A 16,172-nucleotide genomic window follows, 5' to 3' on the forward strand; every position below is an offset into this window, starting at 1 on the left:
ACAGGCCTAGCTCTGGCCAGGGACACTTCACACCGTCGCTTTGCCATCTCTTTGTTTCATTATCATGCTGCAAAAGCAGACCCACCGCACATACGTACACTAGGAAGCTACCACATGTGTCAAATGAACCAATGCTCTGAAATGTCCTGTGTTTCACAGCCACCTTCCCATCACCAGCGACGTCCACACACAGGAACACACATACACGTGCACACACACACACACACACGCATGCACACACATGCACAAATTACCAGCACAGAAGGCTGGGGAGAAACCACAGCTTCTTTCCTACTTGTCAGCCAGACTGATATCCCAGCCAGCCCGAGAGACCACATCCGGGAATGACCTGGCTCCAGACGGGCACACAAGTCAGAGCCTTGGTGAGCATAGCCCACGCTGGGAAAAGGGAGCCCTGAAGTCATTCTGATCATTGCTTCTCCCTCTTAATGGAAAGGAGAACAGGACACCACACACCCAGAACTTCCCCGTAGCCTTCCTTCGCTCCTGCTGTGATAATCACGACTGTCTGAGCCCACAGTTGGCACCTCAGCAGCCAGACCTGTGCAAGGAGCCTGGGATTGACCATTACGGGGAAATATTATGGTTGTGATCACAGGATGTTGCGCCGGCCAGCGCAGTGACCAACAATTTACAGTCTAATAGCCATTCAGTGGCAGGTCATATCGTGGGCCTTACCCTGCAATTGGAGAACAAGTAGCCCGCTCCAATATAGCAGTTTTCCCATCAAAAGCCTGGCATTCACTTTTGATTTCTGCTAATCAGTAGCTGAGCCAGCTTTGGCTTTAGACTTGGGAAAGCTAAACAAGAGAGCATGGAATGATATCCTCTTCTACAGAGCCCCTGAGTGGGACACTTAGGTGGTTCTGTTGAGCAGAGGAGGGGGAATCCCAAGTGGAAGAAGGACTAGGAGGGCAATTTCGCCTCTCAAAAGAGCAACAGAAGCTGGTTCCCAAAGCTTTGCAGGAGGCAGGAGGTGCTGCCTTGGAATCTGAGAGACCAACAAGGTTAGGCATGTCACATATAAACAGGCATAGTGTATAGTTGGGTGCACACTATGGCTGGCATCTACCTGTACACACACACACACACACACACACACACACACACACACAGAGTTCCTCCCACCACAGGGTTGCTGTGGGTCTCTCTGGCGTGTCGTCCACTATCCTGCCTGAGGCCACAGCTCAGTGCCATCAGTCTGATTAGACACTCAAGTCACAGTCCACTAGGTCACCTCCTCAGAATTATGCTACCTAGCTGGCAGGAACTGCTGGACACCCACGAGTTCAAATCCCTCCTTAATGACCACCTTACCAGAGTGGTCAGGTTAGCTCGATTGCTACGGTGAAGGACAGCAGAAAAGAAATCAGTACCCAGCTTGCTGCACAATTAGTGGCTTTAGTCTTTCTGAACCTCACTGTCCTTAGCTGCCAAACAAGGATGAAAATACCTTCCCAGTCTATCTCACCACAGACGTGTGTAGAACAGAGACAAAGTCACCCTGAGTACCGGCCCTAAGGGGCAATGTGTTGATTGCACATTCTTCCCTCGGTCCAGCCTCAACTTCAGATTCCCCCTATGCTGGCTTTCCCAGAGGATGCCCCAGCCACTGCACTGGCAAATACCACTTCCATTCCTCACAGCAGGCTCTCATGGGGCTGATGATCCAGCACGCTTTCTCTCTACTGCACAGCACACCACCATGACCAGAGTAACGCTGGGTACAAGAAAGGTAGAAAAGATCAGAAGAGAGAAAAGCAAGAGGACCCAGCTCTCTTATTCTCTGACCATCGACAGTAGTGGCTTTCTGCTCATATAATACAGTCTTGTCATACCAATTCCTGGCTTCTTCCCTGAATAGAAGGACCGATATGCCTTGGCCCTGACCATTGTAAACCTGGTGGATTCTCAATAGAGGAAGCCTTCCCAAGCACAGAGTCCATACCTTTTCATCTACCCTGGCTCGCTCCCAGAGCGAGGCATTAGTGGAAGCATGCAGGTGACCTGTGGTAAGAGCCTCCATTGGTACATGGTGGTGGGACTTAGGAAGAAGAGTCCCTTTGAACTCTCATGCTCATGTGATCAGAAAAGAAAGATGTGAAGAAATGATGACCTGTGAGCCTTCACCCAGCCCTGAGTGTGATCCAGCCAGGTCCTGCCTGATTCAGGGGATGAGATTGCTGCATATTTACAGCAATTAAAAGGAAGAGACTTGAAGGCAGATGGAGAGAGCGGAAGACAGATGTGATTCTTGTCATTGCTGACCTCGGTAGAGTCTAGATGTGGGCGCCACCTACAATTGCCTCAAAATGCGTTTGACATGGAGCTGAAAGGGAAACTATTAGTGACTAGCTAAAGAGAAGTCCAGTCACACATGAAATCAGGTGGATCATGCTATCAACCACAGAACACAGATGATGCTGGAAATCATGATGACTACGGGGTCGACGCCTCCAGACCCAGTCCTGAATCCTGAGAGGACTCATCTAGAGCAGTCACAATTCCAAAGGCATCAGAGCCCAGGAAGCACAAGATGAAATTTCTTCCTTCCTGAGAGATAGCCACCGCCAAGGAAGTCTTTCTTCCTGCTTTGGATGTCATCACAGCCACATGTGATACCCGAATTACCGCAGCTGCCTTGTTCCCAACCAGATGATGAAATTAATGTCAAAGATGGCAGAGGGAAGGAAACAGAGAATGAGTCCCTGGGGACATCATTAATCTAAGAAACAACCTGGCCTGGCACCTCCCCAATTTGGATCTTTAAATTACCTGAGATGATAGATCCTTTATCTGAGCCAATCTCAGTGGGGCTTTCTATTCACTTCAGCTTAGAGCAACTTAGTGGTCATAAGAACCCAAACCAGGGGAAACTGGAACACTGGGGTCAGAGTGGGCCCACTGCCAGATTCAGTGGCCATCCACTGAGGGCGCTGTCCCCCAACCCCTTAAGCCAGGAGCAGCCCTGGAGAAGCCTGGAGCCAGCTGAGCCTACAGGTGTGGTCTTCCCGGCTTCAGCTGCCTGTCAGAGTAGGCAAGGCACAAAGCCAGCCAGCCTGTTACAAAATGCCATTCAAGAGATTCTGGAGTGCAAATGTTGGGCAGTTGGGGACTTCCCTCTCCCCTTGGGATCTCCCCTTGGCCTCCTCACAGGCCAGGCCTCACAGCTGCCAAGCACAGAGACTGACTCCAAATGCAGAACATGGGCCCCTGCTCAGAACTCTCTATCCCCGGAGCAGCTGGGGTTGGGGGGCACTTGGCCCTTGGGGAAACACCTCACTCCAGAGCAGGGACACGTGCACCAACAGGCTGGACATGGTGACCATGTCAAGTTGAATGTGTTTCTGGTGGATGTCAGTGTTTCTGACTCAGTGTCCCCCAGGTCCCCCATTTCTTGTGCTATTTGTGACTAAGGCGCCTCCACAGGGAGGGCAATCTGAGACACACTGGTGGTAACTTAATCACCCTTCAGAAATGGATATCACATGGAGGGTGAGAAGCCCCACAGGTGTACCTCTTGGGTTTACAGGTGAGCAGACGGAGGTCAGGGAGGACAGAGGTGCTCATTGTGTGGGTATCTTAGGCTAGGAAGGTGGTTATGCTGCTTCACACAGGTCTCTGCAAATAAAGCTCCTTTTTCACCCAATCTTTCTTCCTGTTACTCATAAATTGTGAGCCTGGGCTGGCACATCAGGCTGATCTCAAGCCAACAGGAACTGCTGGAAGTGGCAGTGGCTACTTCTTGATTTAAGAAACAGGAAAAGAAGTGGTGTGCCCATGTGTGAGGCCATGCTTCGCATGAGCCGTGTCAGCAGGGGCAAAGGCTCCAAACAAGCCAGGGGCCATCCAGGTCTGCAACAGCCATGTATCCCCCTAAGAACAGGATCTGGAGACCACCAGAGTCCAAGAGTTGGCCGTACTCTTTTGTTGGGCTGCAGGCTCACACTAGAGCTAGGTTGGACCAAACCCCATGAGCCTGGAAGCAGCCTCACAACACCCAAGAGAACGGAAACAGCCCGGCACCATGGCTCCCCAAGCCAGCAGCTTGAGGACATTTTCTCTAGGCTCCACCCCAGATGACTGTCATCAGCATCTCTGGTGGGACCAGGGAGCCAGAGGGGGTCAGTGTGGGGCGTGCAGCCCCAGCCAGCAACTTCTCGGACTCAAGGGAAGAAAGGGATCTTCCCAGGCTTATTCTGAGGTGGAACAGGAAAAACTAAAGGCAGGTAGAAGGAAGCTAGAGAAATCATGCTTTTGACTATGTACTTTGAACTACAAAAAACTATAGTTTCAGGACATAAAAGTCACTCAAGCCTTTTACCTTTCTAGGAAGCCCACTCCAAAATATTTTCCTAAGGGTATCTGAGACCCAGAAAGCTGTAAACTAGGCACTGGGTCTATGTTTTTCACTGTAAATCATGCCTCCTGCGAGCTGGCCTCCTCCTCAGGAGAACACGCTGCTAAACAGGACACACAACTCAGCTTCAAACACATGCCGCTGAGCAACCTGACAGGCAGTAGGGTACACACCCAAAGCCACCCAAATTGAAGGCGTCCCTAAGACCTCATGAATACACCCAGCTCCAACGATGGCCAGTCTCTTCAGTTTGAGGGTGTCCTTTTAAAATCCCGCCATTATAAATTTCTTTGTGCTTCTTACTGATTCATCTTGACAATTCTTTTTCTATGACAGAAGCCAGCAAATCTGCAACATACCCGCTGAGTGGGGAAGAGTCAAGGTCCCCATCTCTTCTTTGGAGGATTTCCTTGGGCGCAGCTCCATTGGTAGCAACAGATTTTCCAGTCCAAAGAACCTTGGTGTGGGCCGTAGATGGCCTTGAATGTGAAGGCCGCGATTCACAGGTGAGGCTTCAGCTCTGGGAATGAGAAACTGCCTCTCTGGCATGGGGGAAGGGGGGAAGAGAAGGCTCCAGCCTGCAGAACGACCTCCTGCCTACCTCTCGGTCTGCATGGCAGGATGACTTTGGGCATCTGAGACGCTGTTACGTAGCATGGAGTCTCAGGACCATGGGAAAGAAGAGAAGAAACGGACACCCTGAACTGTAGTCTTCCACCTCGGCTCCCTGACACCCTACGCAGAGCGACAGTGCCGTCTGTGGACTGCTCTGCCTGTTGTGGGTGCAGACCTAAAGCAGATCTCTGAGAAGAGGCTGGTGCTCCCCATGCAGGACTCAGGACCAAGATGAATGGGCTCCCATGGAGTAGGGGGAAACCACAAACTGAGTTCTCCACACCAGGGTCCCCAAAACTCAGGTTCAGAAGAACCAGGAGGCTGCTTGCTTAAGGAACTCTGCAAGTGGGTGTTTCCCAGCCCTTGCAGCACAGTCCTGCCACAGAGGCAACCTCAGCTTCAGAGGCTCAGGCCTCTTAGCTATGAGGAGCGTGTAGATTTGGTTCCTCAACAGGTTCATTTGTCAACTGCACTGCTCACTGCCTGGAGACTGCGGTCAGCATCTCACTAGGAGAGATGTGGCTCTTTGGAGGCACAGACAGACCCTCATGGCCCATAACAGTGCCAGTCTGGGACCAGCCTGAGATTCACCAGGGAAACAGTAGTCGTGTGAACTTTGGCACCTTGGTGCAGTGGGACACGATGAAGATTCTGAAGGGAAGCAGCCACACTACAGCGCTGTAGGTACTGCCACGGGAATCACACCACTGCAAGGGCCATGGCTCACATCCGCACTTCCACAAAGGCCTCTTCCTACCTGCTGAACCCTCACACCCGTGAGAAAACCCTCAGCCTGGTAGACGCCTCCTCTCCAACTTCTAAGTCCTGCCTGCCCTCTCGACCACCCTGGGGGTCCAGCCTCAAGACACGCCCTCCAGCCAGGGCTTAATTCTGATCATTCTCTCCTCCTCCTCCCACCTTTAGACCCCTCCAGGACACCCTGTAACCCCTGCTCAGCAGAGCCCTAAGAGCCACTCCCAACCCTGCTAACTTCTTCAACCTCGTCGGAGGCAGCACCTCATTGTCTCAGCACTGAACTTTCTACTCTTGGGGCACAGCCACCTCTCTGCCGCCTCCCACCTCTGGACCTGCAGCTCCCCCTCCCCTGCACCACAGGGCCTCCCCCTAGCTGCTCACTGTTCATTGCCTAAGGACCCACCCCCTCCTTTACTCTCCCTGGTCCCACTCAGTGCTCCAGGCCTAGACCTTGGGTACCAGGCTCCTCCCGTACCACAACTGTGCCATTCAGAAGACCCGCCCCTAGGTGCATCCTAAACTTTGGGACAGGAGGGCTGTGACCTATTTGTCCCTTCCTTGTCTGGGGCCCAGCACTACCAAGAAGTGGATGTCAAAGAGATATTTGTCTGGCAAATAAATAACAGTGCTCAGCACAATGCATGAAAAAGTCTGTCATAGTTTGGATTTTGAACATCCCTAAAGGTCCATGTATTAAAGACTTGGTCCTCAGCTTGGGCACTATTGGGAAGTGTTGGAGCTTTTAGGAGATGAGGCTTAGTGCAAGGAAGGTCGTTGGAAGCACACCCATGAAGACTGCGCTGGGACTTTGCCTTCTTCCTATCTCTCTCTTTACTTTCCCACCACCATGAAGTAAACAGCTTCTGCCACACATTCCTGCCATGATTTGCTGTCTCACCACAGGTGAAGAGTAATCATCCAAATGGTAATAGACTGAAATTGTGAGCTAAAATAAACCTTTCTTCTTTTTCAATTGCATTGCCTCAGGTATTTTTCAACAGTGCTAGGAAGCTGACTGTCATATTCTCTGAGCTCAATGCCAAACTATGTGTCAGGTGCTGAGAATAGATAGATGAATGGGACTCGGGCTAGGTCATAGGGAAAACTAAAGTTGTCAAGGAAGGGTCTCTTCCTCCTTACAGTCAACCATCTTAATTCTCCCTCTATGGGAGAAGAATAAAACATGACTCAGTGAAAACTTAGATCTAACAAAATGGGGCAGAGAGAGCAAATGAGATTATCATATGACCAACCAAACTTTATAATAACTGAATTCTGTTTCAGAAAATTGGACCACCTGGCCAAGTATGATGGAACATGCCTGTAATTCCAGCTACTCAGGATGCTGAGACAGGATTGTTATTGGAAGCCATCCTTGACAATTCCATCTCAAAATAAAATATAAAAGGGACACGGGGGGGGGGGGGAACAAGATAGCTCAGTGGTCTAAAAAGCCTGCTTAGGCAAACTTAGGCAAAGCGCAGGGACTGCAGTTTGATCCCCAGCACCACATGCCACATTGGCCCCGCCCCCAGGGCAGGCTGAGCCAACCAGAGCCCGGGCATAGTGCCACATGCCTGTAATCCCAATGCTGGGGATGCTGAAAACAGGAGGATCACTAGGAGTCTGAGCTGCATAGTGAGACCCTGTAACAACCAAATACATAATAAATAAATAAATACTGGAGATTGTAGCCCAGTCATAAAGTACCCTTGGGTTCAATCCCCAGGACAGGGGAGAAAAAAGAAACACTTTTAACAATGATTTTTTGGGATTGGGAAGATAGCTTGGCAGTCTAAGCGCCTGCCTTGCAAGTACAAGGACCTGAGTTTGATGCCCAGTGCCACATGCCATGCCAGCCTGTGCCATGCCAACCCCGAAACCCAGGGTGATGGCTCATACTTATAATCCCAGCACTGAGGAAGCTGAGACAGGAGGACCACTACAAATCCAAGCTGTGTAGTGAGACCCTATATCAACAAAAATAACAACAAAATTAAATTTTAAAAATAATTTTTCTTTTTTCAGGGCATAAAGAGAATCCCTTAAGAAAAATGTCATTTGGAGGAGATGACAAGGTAACTTGTGCGTCATTTCTTGGCATTGCGTATTGGTGTTCCTCACAACATACTGAGGTGCCACGCAAGGCGAGCTTCCTCTTCTCTTTTAAAAACAAACTTACCTTGATCTACAAAAGCATATTTAGTTATTCGTGTTTATTAAACATCTGAGTTTTTCACTGGCCCCTCCTCCTACAGGCCAAGGTGCTGCCTGTTCTAGATCCCCGACATCAGCACAGTGATCCAGCACTAGTAGGGGTTAGTAAATATTGGTTGAGCAAATGGACAAATAATAACACAGAGCAAACTCAGTAGACAAGTTCATCCATTACCAGAAAAATACTGACCCTTGAATAAGAAACTACCACCCTGACCCATTCTGAAGGACAAGAAAGACAAGGAACAGGAATAAACCAAGATCAACAACGAATCTGATTTTAAAAAGAAAAAGAGGGAGAGGAAAACCAAAAATATGGAACCAGGAGAAAGATGCTGCACCATACCGTTGACTGGTAAATTCGGAGCTGAGTTCCAGCACTGAGCTCTGAGCACAGTTCTGCTGACCTAGGCCTTGTGAGCAAGTTTATGCGTTGTTTGCGTTCTGCTTAGATGAGAACATTACGGCTGCCCTGTCAGCCTCCACGTTCAACTGTCTCCATCAACTGCCGGCTGTAATTAGGGACTACAGAGAACAGGATGTTGGAGAGAAATCAGCTTGCATATTTTTCTGCCATTGTGACTGGCTCATTTGAATGACAATGCATTGCAGCCCAGGGTGTAACGTAGGCTGCTTTTAATAATAAGGCTGTCCTAGACCTGGGCTGCAAGTACCTGTGTGGCAAAACAGAACAAACATCTCTGGGCAATCAAAGGCCAATCCAAATGTGGTGGGAGACAGATGCTGGGAAATACCCCTTTGTAGGCACCATCAGGAGCTTCCACCCTTGAGAGCTTCGTTTGTTTTATTCATAGTCGTTTTTCCAGCTGAGAGACTTAAAGGCGCCTAGCCATCGGCATCTTGAGGTGATAAAACACTGGGGTAGGCATCCAAAGGAGATGAGGGTCTCTGTCCCCGGGGAGAGGAATGCTTGATCCCCACAGAGCCTGCTTTCTGCTTTCAGGGCTACGAGGTAAACTGGGCTCAACTCAGGGGACAGAAGCGGACAACAGCTAGCGGGCACTACCAGCTTGAAGCTTTCAAACACCACTTTAATTTGAAAGTGAATGTCTTTGGCAGGTGGCCACACGTGTAGACACGTGGCTCTGGACACTTGAAGCCAAGTAGGAGAAGCGGCATGGTCAGTGAGAAGCAGGGCAGAATCTGGATCCAGACAGCCTGGGTTTGAAGTCCAGTCGGCCACTTAACAGCTGTGGTATACCTCAATTTCTCCATCTGTGAAATGGAAAGATGATTATTAACCAGTGGTGGTGCCGTCCACCTACAATCCCAGCACTCTAAGAGGCTGAGGCAGGAGGATTAGAAATTAGAGCCCAGCCTGGGCAAATTAGCAACTTAGAGAGACACTGTCTCAAAATTTAAAAGGACTGAGAATGTGATGTCGCTCAGCATGAAGCCCCTGGATTCAGTCTCTAGTATCAGCGGAGAAGAAAGAAGAGTAAGAACAGCAACTACTTCCTGTGCAAGGTTGCTGTAATGTTCGGTTCTGTGAACCAGCACGAAGCCCTTAAAATAAGGCCTCGTACATATTTCAATCTCAATAAATATTTGCTCTCATCAATACTGTTCTATGCTAATGCCAGGAGGTCGCTAACTCCAGGGGGCAAAGCATGACGTGGTGAGATAAGTGTACACTCTGGCATTAGACAGATCAGAACGTTGCTCAGCAAAAACTAGCTGAGAGTCTTCAGGAAAGTCACTTAACCTCCTGAAGCTCAGTTTCCTCCTACATTACATAAGAACCCCTCATAGTACCTACTCCATAGGATTGTGTGAGGGATTAATTAAATAATCTTCTCAGTTAAAACAGTATCTGGTAAATAGTACTTACTCAATAAATGTTGGATAACGATGCTAAAATGCTGCTGCTGCTAGCATTGTACCATAAGGAGTCTGGGCTTCACAGTGGGCAGCGTGCATATGGGCATTACCTGTCCATGACTGTGAGCTTGAAATCTCACAGTTAACTTACTTGATTTCAGTTTGTTTCTCTGCTATGACATCCTTTCCTTAAGGACACTGATAAGCAAGGTCAAGTTATGAGGAAAGTGATACAAAATCCTCTCTCTCTCTCTCTCTCTCTCTCTCTCTCTCTCTCTCTCTCTCTTTCTCTCTCTCTGCCATCGCTGTAGTTGCCTATTGTTTAATTTGCTTCAACTTAAATATGCAGCTCGATTCTCCTAATAATACATCACAGCAAGACTTCTCAAAACCTTTCTGGAGTTAGACATGATATTTACACACTGATAAATCCTGTCAGGGCTGCGGGGTCTGGGAGTCGGGAGGAGACAGCACGGTAAGGGTGCCTCGCGGCTCTACCTAGACTCCTGCTCCGAAAGAAGGCATCTTGGAAGGCAGTGCCTTGTCTTTGGACCCAAGTCTCAGAAGCCTCACAGGAACTGGGCTACAGCTGCTTCCCTGCCCCCCACGTTGGCATTCCCTGCTCCTCTCCTGGCACACTCAGCCACCAAGTCCGGGTCTTGGGCCCAGCCCTGTCCTTCCCACCGTGCTCGGAACCCCAAGCCCAAGGCAGGACACACCCTCCCTGTGCCCCTTGGGCTGTCGGTGGAGCCAATACGCTCCGCTCGAACAGCCAAGCGCGCAGAGCCAGAGCCCAGACAGTGCTCATCATCCTGTCACCGGGACAAAGGCAAGAAATCCCATTATGTCACCTTCCGCGAGTGAGAGACAGCAACAATTCCCCCCTAAACACTGCACTGACACTGTTATGATGTATCTCAAGCACTTCTAATCAGTATGGAAGTGGAGAGACTGCGGAAGCGCTCCAGCCCAGCCGCAAGCTGCCTTTCAGAGGAGCTGTGGACTGTTGTTATTGAAATGACCTGGCTGGGAGGCCACTCCTCAGAACCCACCCATGCCACCATTCCGTGGTGGAGCAGACGCGTACACACACACATTCACACACACACATGCACACACACACACGTATATTCACACAAGCACACTCACACATTCACACATATGCACACTCCCACACAAGCACACACACACATACACATGCACACTCACACACTTACACACAAGTGCACATGCACACTCACACTCACATATGCACACTCACACACATGCACACTCACACATATACACACGTACACACACATATACACACGCACACACACATGCACTCACACACACAAGTGCACATACACATTCATACACATATGCATACTCACACGCACATGCACACTCACACATATACACATGCACACAAGGACACACACACAAGTACACATGCACACTCACACACACACAAGTACACATGCACACTCACACACTTACACACAAGTACACATGCACACTCACACACATGCACACTCACACATATACACACACATTCATACACACGCACACTCACACACATGCACACACTGACACACTCACACAAAAATACACTCGCACACATGCACACTCATATACATATACACCCACATATGTACTTGCACACAAACACACACACAAGCACACTCACACATGCACACACTCACACACAATGCACTCACACGCATTCACACACATGCACACTCACACAGGCACACGCACTCACACTGCTTCTCTGCACGTTCGAAGTCCAGCACCACGCACCAGAGGCCAGCAGCATTTCAGGGGAGATCCCACCTTTTCACCCGCACTGACTCATCCCCCCCTCTGCATTTTGTTCCCTCCACATTTAAAAAGGGGGAAAAGGTCTTGGTTTTCTTCAGAAAGGACTTTCGGTGTAGTTTTGAAGCAAGAGAAGACTGCCACTTCCCAACTCGCTCTCATCCAAAGCAGCCGGTGGCTTGAGTTTTTAGTGTGTGGTCAACATCATCCAACTATAGGTGTGTTTCAGTTTCAAATGTGTCTGCTCTCTCCTGAAGCGATTTAGTGATTACAAAGGGGCAACCAAAGACATTGGTAGAATGCCACCAGGGCCACATGACCAGACTTCCAGTCACAGTAGTGAACAAACAGATATCAATCACACGCTTCCATCTGTGAGGTGCTGAGGACAGAGGACTTCTGAACCCCTTGGGGCCAGGGGCAGACAGTGACATGGGCACCTGGGCAGCGGCCAGGCAGCCCCACCACAGCAGTGAGGCAGGGCATGCCCCTGGCCTATGGGAAGGAGCTCCTAGTTGAGGGAGGGGGAGGCCGTGGAAGGCATCCCTTGGAGGCCTAGTTTCTGTTCTTTCATTTGTTTCCCCATGGAAATGGTTCGCAGTGTGGGCGGTCCCGGGAAGGTGCTCAGCAGGCCTGTGGCTGGGCTCACAGAGTTTCTGACCTTCCCCACACCACTGAGGCCTGCCAGTCCTTGGCACCTCCCCCCAGATGACTCAGCCTGAGGCTCTTACCCGCTCCAGAGTGCTCAGTGCATGCCACACGGCTGAGAGCCTCTCAGGACAGGTTCTGACTGAGGCATCTGAAGACCAGACCACCACTGGAGGGGCCTGGGGTGCTGGCCCTCAGGAGCAGCTGCTGATCTGTTCTTCCTCAAGTTCCTAATTTGTTCCAGAGGCAGGACCCCCTCTACCCTTCTAAACATGGTGTTGGGGTAGGAAAATGGACAGAGTTGCACAAATAATACAATATTAAGTGAAGCTTCTCACCTCTTCCAGCCTCCTCTGAAGTAGAATCAAAAGCATGAGTTATGGGGCAGCCCCCCCTCTGCCTCTGCCCTTAGAGAATCGACTTGGCCTCTCAGGGACTCATTCTCCTTACTCATCAAGAGGGAAACACAATAGCACCCATTTCACAACAGTCTCATGAGCAGGAGATGAACATATGTGTAAGGTGCTTGTCATATGTTGAATACTGAAGAATTACTAGTTTATTTTTTTTAAGAATTACTAGTTTAGTAGCCCTATTCTTAGATATAGTTTTCAAATTTTATGTATATTGTTAAGAAGCCATATTTGAATTTCTCCATCACTTCCTTATCTAGGGCCCCCTCTTCCTCATCTTCCCTCCCAACCACAGTCTTCTTATCTAATATAAAGGCCATCCATCATCAAGTCAAGTCTGAGAAAGGAACAAACTAAGGTGAGAGGGTCAGGGTTCAAATCCTAGCTCTGCCACTCACCCACTGGGTCATCTTGGAAACATACTTAACCTCTTGGTTGTTTAGTTCCCCCTCTGTAAAAAGAGGGTAACATTAAAGCATACCCCTTAGGAATGGGATGAGGATTCAGAGACTACACAGAAATACTACAACTAGACCCTGGCACATAGTAACTACTTAGTTAATCTTATGTTTTATGACATCTTGGGGATTGAAGAGTTACTTACAATGCACATCGAAGGAATTCTTTTTAATTTTGTTTCACTTTAACAGAAAGACATTAATGATAGGATTCCTTATAGAGATCTCTTATCTCTTGGTTTGAGAAACTTTTCATTTTTCTTAAAGTAAGTTTTTTTTTCTTTTTTTTCTTTTTTTTTTTTTTTTTGTCACCAATCATCTAGGGACCAGTTACCAAACTCCCCATTAAAAAATGTAACCAAATATGTTTCATCAAATTAAGGCTATGCTATCATGCCTGTTTTAGTCAGTCTTCTCCAAGAATCAGAATCAACTACATTTCTATCTATCTAGAGAGACTAATTTTAAGGAATTTGCACATGAGATTGTGGAGGCTGATAAATCCAGCATCTGCAGGGAAGGCCATGAGGTGAAAGATAGGGAAGCGACAGAACCGCAGGGCGACGGTGGAGGCTGTGGGGCCAGGCTCCCTCTTTCAAGGGAGATCAACTTTCTTCTGAAGGTCTTCAAGTAATCCAGGAGGCCCATCATACCATGGAGGGCTGTCTTCTGGTTTCAGTGTTAATCCTCTCCCCCAAAATACCTTCACAGAATCATCTGAAATGGGATTTGACCAAATTCCCGAGTTCTGTGGCTTAAGTCAAGTTGACACACAGACTCACAATATCCAACATAACACCACTATTTATACAACCTAGTCCAGTTCCTCTTGTTTCTGCATACACAATCCACAACCCTGCCTTCTGCACCACCTTTTAACAAGTCTGGCTTTTCAAGAGGGAACAAAGATTCCAGCACTCCACCTCCTGTTTCTTCTGTTTCACCCTCATGTGCACCAGGGTCCCAGGGCCGGGTAGATCGGCATCTGAGGACTATCCAAGAACAGACAGAATTAATAGCACTCTGTTCTAGAGAGGAAGCTGCATGCTTCTCTCACATTAATTCACAGATATTCTTTTAGTTCCTATACTCTTTGTTCACCAGATCATTGGTTAATTGGAAGCATCACACATGCTCGCTGTTGTTCCTCAGGCAATGGCTCTGAGGATCCTCATTCCCACTTGCCTGATGGATCATCAAATGCCTACATTCCCTCTCAGGGGTCTCGTGAGAGAGGGCAAGGGGTGAGGTTGTCAGCATCTTTGAACAGAACAGAATCCGATAAGATGAAGAAAACGTCCCTGAGGTGGGGAGAGTGGCTATAAAGGCACAAAGTGAACAGGAGTCATGGTGGTGGAGAAGAGGGCCTGAGAGAAGGCGAGAGGGATGGGCAGGTGCAGACACCCTGGGACAGCAGGAAGAGTGGGCCTGCACATTCGATGGGCCACCTGCAGACCAACCCAGGATGCACAATGGCTCCTGGGTCCTTCTGCTTGAAGGTATTTCCGCCATCACAGTGCTGACAGGTGAGGGAAGGCAGCCAGGACAGGGTGGTCAAAACAATGGAGATTCAGGGGTGTAGCTCAGCAAAGGGCAATTGCCAGGCAGCGCATGAGGCCCTAGGTTCTATCCCAGCACTACAAAAAAGAAAAAATTTAGAGGAGAAATGGACAGAATCTCATCAGACATGTGGAAGGTCAAGAGACAGAGGTGTCAGGGACACTTGGATTATTCAGAACAGTTATTTTCAGCCTCCCAAGCAATCCAGTCCAGGAGTCTTGCTTGGGCTTTCTCTGTCCAGTCCAGACATTCCAAGGGCCACCTGGGCAGCAAACATGATCTCCATGAGAGTAACAGGCAAAGCCAGGGGTGTGGGGCCTCCATCACACAATCCCTACCTCGCCCCTACACACAGGGCCAACCAGGCACCAGAGGCAGGGGCTCTTCCATGATGTTCGGGCTGTCTACAGAGCCAGTTGTAGGAAGAACAGCATCTATGCGCCTGGGCTCTTGGCCAAAGGGGTTTCTCTCTGAATTTTCTTTTTGTCTTATTGCCTTCCCACAGAGGAATATACATAGCAGGAGTTTGTGAGTTAGATTACTTCTATCCATAAAATAAAGACTATAAAATCTCTTCACCCTCATCAGAAAAAAAGAATTCTGTTTCCTACTACATCCATCAATATGTCATATTTAACAGTTACAATTATTGGCAGGTGTATAAAACACTTGCTGGTAGAAAAAAATGGCCTCCTATAAAGTGTTTATTCTTTTTTATTGATAATAAGTTGGCTTCTCTAGTCCTACTGAGAGAATATGGACCACTAACAAGAGATCAAATCCATTTATACGGTTGCCTACAATCACCATTGTGACTCTGGGGTCCTGGTCTAGGCCCTGTCTTTTAAATTTCAGTATCAGTGGGAGCCCAGAGCCCCAAAGCAGGGTCATATTACTTCTGTAATGAAGAAAGTACAATTCTAATGGCATCATTTGCTACACCCTTTCATTTTTCTTTTTCAAGACAGACTGGGCCTCTGTGAGCCTCTGACTTGAATTTTTAAAGCAGAAAATTTTCAACTACAGAGGAATATTAATCAAAGGATCTGTCTACAAGCAGTGCCAGGTGGGTACCATACATAATAGTAATAATAATAATTTATTAATAATGTATTAATAATACCACAAGTCCAGTAGCTACTTTTCTTTAATGCCTATGTGTCAGACAGTCAACCAAGGCTACTATTCACAGTTGTTGCCTGCACAAAAGTGTCTGGCTACTGGTCCACTGGGGACTGAAATCCTCTTGCCAAACTCTTTGTCCTGGGTCCAGCTGTGCTGTCCAAAATCAAAGGATACCTTTTTTTTTTTAATAATGCTTATGATAAGCACTAGTAGATGCTTTGCTTATTTACATGATATTTCTGTATTATTTCTACAACATCAGTGCTTTTCACCAGGAAGAAAAACCCAAAGTTTCCCTGGCTTGAAAACTCAGCTTTGTTTGTTTGTTTGTTTGTTTGTTTGTTTGTTTTGTGGAAC

Source organism: Octodon degus, unplaced genomic scaffold (assembly GCF_000260255.1).
Source record: "Octodon degus isolate 3935 unplaced genomic scaffold, OctDeg1.0 scaffold00001, whole genome shotgun sequence".
Taxonomy (NCBI): domain Eukaryota; kingdom Metazoa; phylum Chordata; class Mammalia; order Rodentia; family Octodontidae; genus Octodon; species Octodon degus.